Here is a 9,981-nt window from a genome sequence, read left to right on the forward strand (position 1 = left end):
ATGGGCAAACTGAAACACGTAAAATTGTTTCGAAACAAATCAAACAGTACAATGTAATGTTCCGATACGTTGTTTCGAAACAGTGAAACAGTTTGTGTTTTGTATTCTAATAAACCTACACATTTTATCATCTTGAATGTCTACTGTATAAACATGTCCATATAAACACAAATGAGGTGCGAGAGCGCTAATCATGTCGCAGAAAGTATGAAACTATCACTTAGGCGTCTTGGCAGTTTCGTATTTCCTGCAGCAAATGCGCTGCTTTCGTGTCGCGTGACTTTCATACTTTTCAATTGGTTGAGGACAGCCATAGCTGAAGACATAAGAACCACCACGAACGGAACTGGAGGTGGGAGCAAACTGCAGAAACACACATTCCGTTAGTATGGGTAATATACCCATCCTGCTAATTTCCATCTACACAAAGGGAATCATTGTGGATAATAGGCACAGTGACTATAGACTCACAAATAACGCCAAATAATTCGAATAAATATTAAAATATAACAGAAAATTTTTTTGTCTTTCAAGGTGTTTCGAACCGTTACTCTAAATTCACCATGCTTCCCAGTCCTTCCCGTACACCATTACACCATCAGTGATTTGTCAAACAGATTGCTTGCAATTATACCTACATCAAATTTATGTATATGTCTAATAACTGTCACTCTACGCCTTTTTTTATTCAAAATGTTGTAGGCTTACTTGCGTTTCTTAATATGATTACTGTACATGAACAGAGAAGCGTATGTTATAAAAAAAGTGTAATTTAACTGAATGATTTTCACATATTTATTATTTTGTATGTGAATAGTATGCGTTGTTTTATTGTTTGGTTAGTGTTTATAAAGCAGATGTCACGCCATTTCGAAACAGCTGGAAACGAAGCTTCATTTTCTGATATCTTAAGCTTCATGCTATTCCTTGTCAAAAAGATTTCGACACTCTTGAAAGAGTTTCATGAAGTGGTATGTTGTGTTTCAGTACCTGTGCCGAGCCCGAATCTCGTCCGACACAGAGTGGAATGAAACATCACTGTTTCGATACAATTAGTCCGTTCCAGGCACAGGTGGACTGAAACAGCCTTATTTTGAAACAACGATACAGTTTCTGTGTCTGGCTCGTGATCGAATCTGGTCCGAGACAGGGGCGGAATGGAACACCACTGTTTCGAAACAGTGAACCACAACCGTTCCGCAACACTGAAACAGTTCCACGTATCGATACACTGTATCGAAACATAGAAACAGTGGCCAAGTCTAGTATAAACAGCCTCGGATGCCGTAATAAATTACTCGGGATACGCGTAACCATGAAATCGTTTTCGAGTGAAGTGTTAATTCTGGGATGACTTTAATGATCTATCTTCAGTTTACGTATGTCGTATTTTCACGTGCCGCTGCGGGACAGACATTCTACCATTATTTAGCGTGGCGTTTGATGAGCATATTCATCAAATTATGGCGAGCATTCACTTAAACATTTAATTTGGACAGTTATAGTTGCATCAGCGCATTAGACTCTGAACTGCTCTGTTAGTCAGATTGTGTGGATTCTTTTTTTTTTTTTTTTTTTAATCTGTGACTTTCAGAATATAGCGAACGTTTTTACAGGATCGTTTTTGATTATGAATCCCAGACAATCTCCTAATTCCTCAGAGCTTTAAGCTGTAGCTATAAGTGTATTTCTCAGATGAAGTGGGCACTAGGAATTCTAATTACAGGCTTCACGTTTTGCTAATCACTTTCTGGTTGCCAATATTGTAGTTAGAGAGCCAGTGTTGAGAACGGCAAAAGACAGCATAAATAAGAGGAACATTTATATAACAATTAATTCCACCCGCCGCCCTACATCTTCACGCTATACTAATATTTATGTCATCACTGTAAATCACTGTGAAGCTAGGACTCAATCTACGGCAGATTGGGCATACGTTTGAAACTTCCTGGCAGATTAAATGGTTCAAATTGCCCTGAGCACTATGGGACTTAACTTCTGAGGTCATCAGTCCCCAAGAACTTAGAACTACTGAAACGTAACTAACCTAAGGACATCACACACATCCTGGCAGATTAGAGCTGTATGCTGGACTGGAAATCGTACTCACAGCGCAAGAATACTGAGTTGGTAAGGGGATTACCCGTAGTAAGCAGAGTTCTGGGGTGGAGTACTGACTGATCTGGCACATTATTTTTGATTCATGCACTCATTTACAAAACATAGGAAAGAAAATACTCTCTTTTTTTTTGCTCCGGTATTTCTTACGATTTTTCCACCAAAGATAGAATTTTTGACGGTTGAGTTACGTAACTTAAAGCTAGACGATTATCAAATTAGGAAACTAAGTTCGATATGACATCATAGAAGGACGGTAATGTTATACATTTCCACATCGGCACCTATGATGGCACTGAGCGCATTGGTCGGAAGCTCCTATGTACTTGCCAGTTAACTGGGTGATATGACTGCCCCGTGCTTATGAGCCTGTTGGGTTTGCAACTCTCGTCAGCTGGTGTGGTATTATCAGAGACACCAAGAGGTAAATCACGGCTCAGTCCTCAGAGTTCACGCTGGTTAATTAGATCCACTGACAACTTCACTTACTGATCTATAATCACCTCAGCATAAAACGTGAATTCATATTCACTACATTCTAGCATTTTTAATGCACCTAGGTATAGTTTACTTTACAGATAAATCATCAGTTCCGCAGTCTATTTCTGTAAACATTTGCTAGCTCCCATGTGTTCCTCACATTTCCTAATTTTCATCCCTTCTTCACTATTTCTTTTCATGGAAAATTTTCTATTCACATTTGCTCTATTCCGCCAATGTTTAAAACTCGTTTTTTACATTGATCTCTCATTTCAGTTATTATTACTCAATTTTTCCTTTCAAATTACATACACGCTACTCTTACCTTCCTCTCAAATTAATTGAATTTTAACTCTGTGAAGCTTCTCTCATTCTATTATAGTATCACTACGTTCACTCAGTAGTTTCAGATTCTGAAAAATGTTCGTATCTATATATTATAAAAAATAGAAAATTGTGTAAAATTTTGGAAAAGATTCCGGTACGTTAACTTGAAAAATACCTCAGTTATTTCTCGCTCTCGATCAAAGCAAAAGATGTGAATACCTTACCGTTCACACTTACGAAAACAAATAGCCTATTTTTGAGTGGTGATCATCAGGATTTAACTATCACCTCGACAAAATCAAGTTAAAACCTAGAAACTGGATGAGATTCAAATGGTACAAATGGTTCTGAGCACTATGGGACTTAACATCTGACGTCATCAGTCACCTAGAACTTAGAACCACTTAAACCTAACTAACCTAAGGAAATCACACACATCCATGCCCGAGGCAGGATTCGAACCTGCGACCGTAGCGGTCGCGCGGATCCAGACTGAAGCGCCTAGAACCACTCGGCCACAATGACCGGCTAAACTGGATGAGGGTGTTAGTTCTTCGCGACGTATTTACTTTTCAATTCGACATCTTTTCCCCCAACTGCAAATGAGTTGTTGGACACCTTTATTGTAGAAGACAGCATTATAGCAGCTCATGAAACATTCCACCAGATAGTCACCTCGTCATTCAGGAAATTCCATCCACGCCACGAATTCTTCAACCAAGAATATACGAAAGCCACTGGGTATCAAGACAGAAGATTGTGGGGGTTAGGTAAAATTTGATAGCAGCGTGGCTTGTGCAGAATGAGCACAAGATTCTCGTGGAGCAAAAACACACCCTTAGACAACTTCCGCTACGTTTTATTTTGATAGCCTCACTTAAACTGATCAGGAGATTTTGGTTATAGGGTCCTGTGACGATTTGTTCCTTATGAGTTCATCCGCTGTATGCCACCGCGGCAATCCCTAAAAACAGTAATCCTCACCTTGCCCGATGTTGGTTGGATGTTCACCTTTTACGGCGGTTGTGGATCCACGTTGTTCCTTTGCCTGGGGTCTATAACGATAGCCGCAGCACACGTCTAAGGTGATTAGATGGCTAAAGAAGTTATCTGGATTTCTGTTGGTTGCAAGCAGCCGCGTAATCCAGTGGGCGGTGACCGTGGTCATTTTGTAAAAGTCATGTCGAAACCTGATCCATGCATGCTTTTCACGTTTCCCGCAGTCGTCTTCAAGCATCAGGCCTTCAGGTTCTCTTACGATTCGAGTTTCTTCACAAGGACATGATCTGCCACTACACATTTCGTCATTCAGACTTGTTTGACCACAGTAGAAGGATTTGAGCCACGTAACCACTGTGTCATATTCTGATGCATTGTTGCAGAGACTTCTGCATGCTCAGCATAGATTGTTTCAGTGTTGTTTCACCGGCCGGAGTGGCCGGGCGGTTCTAGGTGCTTCAGTCTGGAACCGCGCGACCGCTACGGTCGCAGGTTCAAATGCTGCCTCGGTCATGGATGTGTATGATGTCTTTAGGATAGTTGGGTTTAAGTAGGTCTTAGTTCTAGGGGACTGATGACCTCAGATGTTAAGTCCCACAGTGCTCAGAGCCATTTGAACCTTTTTTTTTTTTTTTTTTTTTTGCAACGTTGTTTCCTTCCAAATACAGAAAAGAAATCGTCGTAGATACACCACTTTACACTGAGGTGACAGAAGTCATGACATAGCGATATGCACATATACAGATGGCGATAGTATCGCGTACATGCGGCATAAAAGGGCTCCCTGGGCCATCCTGATTTAGGTTTTCCGTGATTTCCCTAAATCACTCCAGGCAAATGCCGGGATGGTTCCTCTGAAAGGGCACGGCCGACTTCCTTCCCAATCCTTCCCTAATCCGATGAGACCGATGACCACGCTGTCTGGTCTCCTTCCCCAAACCAACCAACCATCCATAAAAGGGCACTGCAGTAGCGGAGCTGACATTTCTACTCAGGTGATTAATGTGTAAAGATTTACTACGTGATTATGGACGCGCGACGGGACTTAACCGACACGGAACGCGGAATAGTAGTTCGAGCTAGACGCATGGGAAGTTTTATTTCGGAAATCGTTAGGGAATTCATTATAATACCGAGATCCACAGTGTCAACTGAAGAAGATCAATGGCGTGTAAGCCTTATCTATATGAAGATGGTATCTTCATATAGAGTGGTCAGGGGCAGCAATTTGCTTTATTTCAACTGAATTCTGATACTGGCGACACCTGTAATTACTTGAGTTCACAAGACATTCTGTAGCTTGTTGCCTTCGGCTCACGGAAACCTCCAACTACGAGGAAGAACAGCCTTTCCCACGGGGCAGGCGTGCTATCGGCGATTCAGAAGCAGTGTTCACTGTTCCAACGAGGGTAAACATGAGTACGTGCTGGCCAGCGTAATCCCGGGCTCCGGAAGGACAATAGGGTTCAGCTGTATGGGCGGCATCAACGTCCTGTTCACACAATACGGAACGGACAGCTTCGAAATCTGTAGAGGCAGAAACCTCACAAAGTTGAGGGAGCACTTGCTGAAATTACCGTATACTCCTGTTGCTGGACAGCTCATCAAATTCTGATATAGTGCCACTCCTGCGCCTGGGAGAATTTCGATTTCAGGTCCGCAAATACATATATGCACAGAAATCCCAGAATACTTGCATTGCTGGAGATCGTGTTATCGGACCTTTCTCAGATGAGAAAGCAAGTATCTGATTGGCATTCTGGCATCTAAATTGTCTGTGGCAGGCGGCGGTCTCGATTCCTGTCTCCTCATTGGAGGGCCAAGTTTGAAGGGAACCGAGGGGTGTTTCTGAGAAGACTTTATAAGCAGATTTGGAGTGCGGCCTTATGCGAAGTTGCCGGAGATTGATTTAACAGTTCACAGGACTCAGGCGTGGATCCAAGGATGAAGTCATGGGAGTCATGACCCCCCCCCCCAAAAAAAAGAAGTTGTTAGTAGAAGTTTATATTTTTACATACGAAGTGTGTTAACGATAAATTTTTTTCGTAATTTTATTTATTTCTCAACATCAGTGTAATGACTTCAAAATATTGCCTATAAGATTTTATTCGCTTACGTCAACACTTTTTGCATCCTTGTAACACTTGTGGAACTCTATCTTTGGAATAACTGTTAGTTCTCTCTCCGCGACGAGGTTTTAATCTCCTTATGCTTATAAAGTGGGCATCCATTAAGGTCTCCTTTGCTTTAACAAACAGAAAAAAGTAATATGCGGCCATGCCTGGGATGACGAATGGTAGGGCATCATGATGGTATTGGCCGGCCGCGGTGGCCGAGCGTTTCTAGGCGCTTTAGTCCGGAACCGCGCGACTGCTACGGTTGCAGGCTCTGAGCGCTATGGGACTTAATTTCTGAGGTCATCAGTCCCCTAGAACTTAGAACTACTTAAACCTAACTAACCCAAGGACATCACACACATCTATGCCAGAGGCAGGATTCGAACCTGCGACCGTAGCGGTCGCGCGGTTCCAGACTAGCGCCTAGAACCGCTCGGCCACCCCGGCCGGCCCCATGAATAGTCAACAAAGTGTGATAAGGTACATTATCGTTTTTAGGTCATCACAAATCTGGATGTTAAGGTGCTGAACTTGCAAGTAGTCCTCCTTGTTGATCACTCGAGCTTGTGGCAAGAACTTGTGGTGCACTATAGTATTAACATCGAAGAACAAAATGTGCCTAACCCTCGCTTTGCATTTGATTGCAGTTGTCGAGATTTCTTCGTTCTTAGCGATCCATAATACTTTTCCACTGGGACCATTGAGCCTTAGTTTCGACGTCATATTAGTGCACCCATTTTGGTCACCTGTTATGACACGTTTCAGTAGCTCTAACGGCTCCAGAGCAACTTGCATTCGCCCCTGTTTTGGTTCATAATTCAACAATTTTTGAACAGAGTTGTCTGTCATAAGTTTCATAACTAAACATCTGACATAACCAAAACACAGCACGAGCTAGTTGATATCTGTTTCTGCCCTGACCCGAAAGAATGTGCGGATCAGTTTATATTTTTTTTTTCTTGGTTGTTTTCACTTCTCTGGCTCGTACCGACTGGCGTCAGTCGCTTCCGTGTTGGTACGGCAGCAATCCGGATTCCAGTTTTGGCGGTATGCTGCTCGACAAATAAAATACACTAGGTCGGCGAGTTATTTTTCATTATACTTTTTAAATAAACAACGATATTAACGTTTTTTATCAATAGATGTGTAATAACTACAGCTGAACGCCATTCTTTGTATGTCTTTTCAAATTAAGCTGTTTATTACGGAATAGCTATCCCCAGCGTGCGGTTAATATTTGGTATTTTTAACACCTGCACAATGGAGGAGGAGGAGACTAGTGTTTAACGTCCCGTCGACAACGAGGTCATTAGAGACGGAGCGCAAGCTCGGGTGAGGGAAGGATGGGGAAGGAAATCGGCCGTGCCCTTTCAAAGAAACCATCCCGGGATTTGCCTGAAGCGATTTAGGGAAATCACGGAAAACCTAAATCAGGATGGCCGGAGACGGGATTGAACCGTCGTCCTCCCGAATGTGAGTCCAGTGTGCTAACCACTGCGCCACCTCGCTCGGTCCTGCACAATGGTGTGAGTATTAATTCTCAGCTAAGAAATGTTAACTGAGATATATTTACAAGTTAAAAAGTATTTATTGTCAGTCTGATATCATTGCATTTGCTTCTCAGATGCCTGATCGTAAGTGCTTTGTCCGAAAGTGAAACACTTGGTACTTTGAACGAAACGTCAGATATCAGCAGCAGACTGAAGAAACAACGCTAATGTTGATTGTCCATTACAACGGCCGATGAGTGATACAAAAGAAGCATCTTCAGAAGAAAGAAGTTAAAAAGAAAGTTTCCTCAAAAGCAGTAATGAACCTGAAACGTTTCTCGCTATGCCAAAACATTCGTCAGTGAGCGTATGTCACGGTACATCTTCACAACAATATGTAATACTAGAAGCGTTCCTAGAAGTGATTCCTCAGCCTTCTACACAGATCACACACGGAGATAGTTGTGGAGACAGAAGTATTTTCACGAGAAGATTTCTTTCTGCACAAGCTTCCAATACTGAGGTGAAGCGCATGTTCGTTTGTTCGACGATTTTCTTAAATATTTTAGGGTACATAAGATATTTTTCTTTCAGGTTAAGGTTCTAAGCCGGCCGATGTCCCCGAGCGGTTCTAGGCGCTACAGTCTGGAACCGAGCGACCGCTACGGTCGCAGGCTCGAATCCTGCCTCGGGCATGGATGTGTGTGATGTCCTTACGTTAGTTGGATTTAAGTAGTTCTAAGTTCTAGAGGACTGATGACCTCAGCAGTTAAGTCCCATGCCGGCCGCGGTGGTCTCGCGGTTCTAGGCGCGCAGTCCAGAACCGTGCGACTGCTATGGTCGCAGGTTCGAATCCTGCCTCGGGCATGGATGTGTGAGATGTCCTTAGGTTAGTTAGGTTTAAGTAATTCTAAGTTCTAGGGGACTGATGACCACCGCTGTTAAGTCCCATAGTGCTCAGAGCCATTTGAACCATTTGAAGTTAAGTCCCATAGTGCTGAGAACCATTTGAACCAACCATTTGAATCTTTCAGGTTCTAGTGACATAGAAAAGCACTGCATTACTGGTCTCACTATTTATCTGCAGATTTCTTTACTTCTGCATCAGAACTGACACATGCCTTTAATAGCAGAAAGTGGTACCAAACATGTTGAAGTTTTGCATTTCCGAACTAACGACACATAACAAGTTTCTTGTTTTGGACATTTTCGCAACACCTGCATATAAACTGCAACAGTTCTAAAGAAATCGCATTTAGCATACAGCACATGAAGTTTTTTTTTTTTTCTTAAACGTATGCACTCAGACGTGTTTCGCCTCAGTTACAAGGCAACTTCAGTGAGTAGCCTGAAATATTACACGATTTTTTCGTTTGCACATATTGGTCATCGTAAGCACATGTGGGTTATAGACTTAAAACTGTTCATCGAAGTTTTTCTAGTAAAATGAAAAAGTGCATACATACAGATCAGAGTGTAGTTCACTATTTGTAAGCCAAGCAAATTTCTTCGCAATCTTAAATTTAGCTTGTGGTCTCTGTTTTCGTAATAGAGCACTGTAACTGCCGTTTTCTGTGTCTAGACTGTCATTCATTCCTGTAAGTATCGCCAACTTTCTGAGGTTTTGCATTCAATTTTTTGTTCTGTGACTATATGTTAAGTGATGTAAGTTTTGTGTGTGTGTGTGTGTGTGTGTGTGTGTGTGTGTGTGTGTGTGTGTGTGTGTGTGTGTGTGCAAGTGCCTTTGTATTTTATTTTTATTTACTTATTGTCATATATGCGTGTATGGAAGGTGGCAACACGTAGAAAAACGAATGACACAGGAAATGACAAGTTCAAAAAATGTTCAAATGTGTGTGTGAAATCTTATGGGACTTAACTGCTGAGGTCATCAGTCCCTAAGCTTACACACTACTTAACCTAAATTATCCTAACGATGAACACACACACACCCATGCCCGAGGGAGGACTCGAACCTCCGCCGGGACCAGCTGCACAGTCCACGACTGCAGCGCCTAAGACCGCACGGCTAATCCCGCGCGGTGAAATGACAAGTACTGTGCTATATTTCGAAAACAGTGACCACAAGTTAAACTTCGAACCTTTAACTAGTTTGTCCATTAGCCCTATAACTGCTCTGGACGTGTTAACGGGCGCGCCTTTGTACCTGTCCCTGCGTGCTCTGAACGTGTTTACGCGCGCCACCGGTTCTTCTACCTGGTATTCTGAACGTGTCTTTTTTTTTTTTTTTTTAGAATTATGTGTGTGTAGTGTGGACTGAAGAGATCATCCTTGATGGCTTATTCTTCTAGGATTGGATGTAAGGATAAAAGGAAAACGCTTTATTTATTACGCATTCAGTTAGGCTTGGGCACGCAATGGGTCCTTTAGCCTGCTGTCTTTGGTGATGTCTATCGCCTGTGGAGGGTGAAATGTGTCAAGGCTGTTAC

General features: G+C 42.4%; 1 non-coding gene across 1 annotated transcript; it reads right to left on the reverse strand.

The window, feature by feature from the left end:
• Positions 1–6,406: 6,406 nt before the first annotated feature.
• Positions 6,407–6,488, reverse strand: Trnas-gga (transfer RNA serine (anticodon GGA)). Its single transcript is given in 2 exon segments — positions 6,407–6,441; positions 6,451–6,488. It is a non-coding gene; the product is annotated as a tRNA-Ser (tRNA).
• Between the last annotated feature and the right edge of the window lie 3,493 nt (positions 6,489–9,981).

Source organism: Schistocerca cancellata, chromosome 4, assembly GCF_023864275.1.
Source record: "Schistocerca cancellata isolate TAMUIC-IGC-003103 chromosome 4, iqSchCanc2.1, whole genome shotgun sequence".
NCBI classification, from domain to species: Eukaryota; Metazoa; Arthropoda; class Insecta; order Orthoptera; family Acrididae; genus Schistocerca; species Schistocerca cancellata.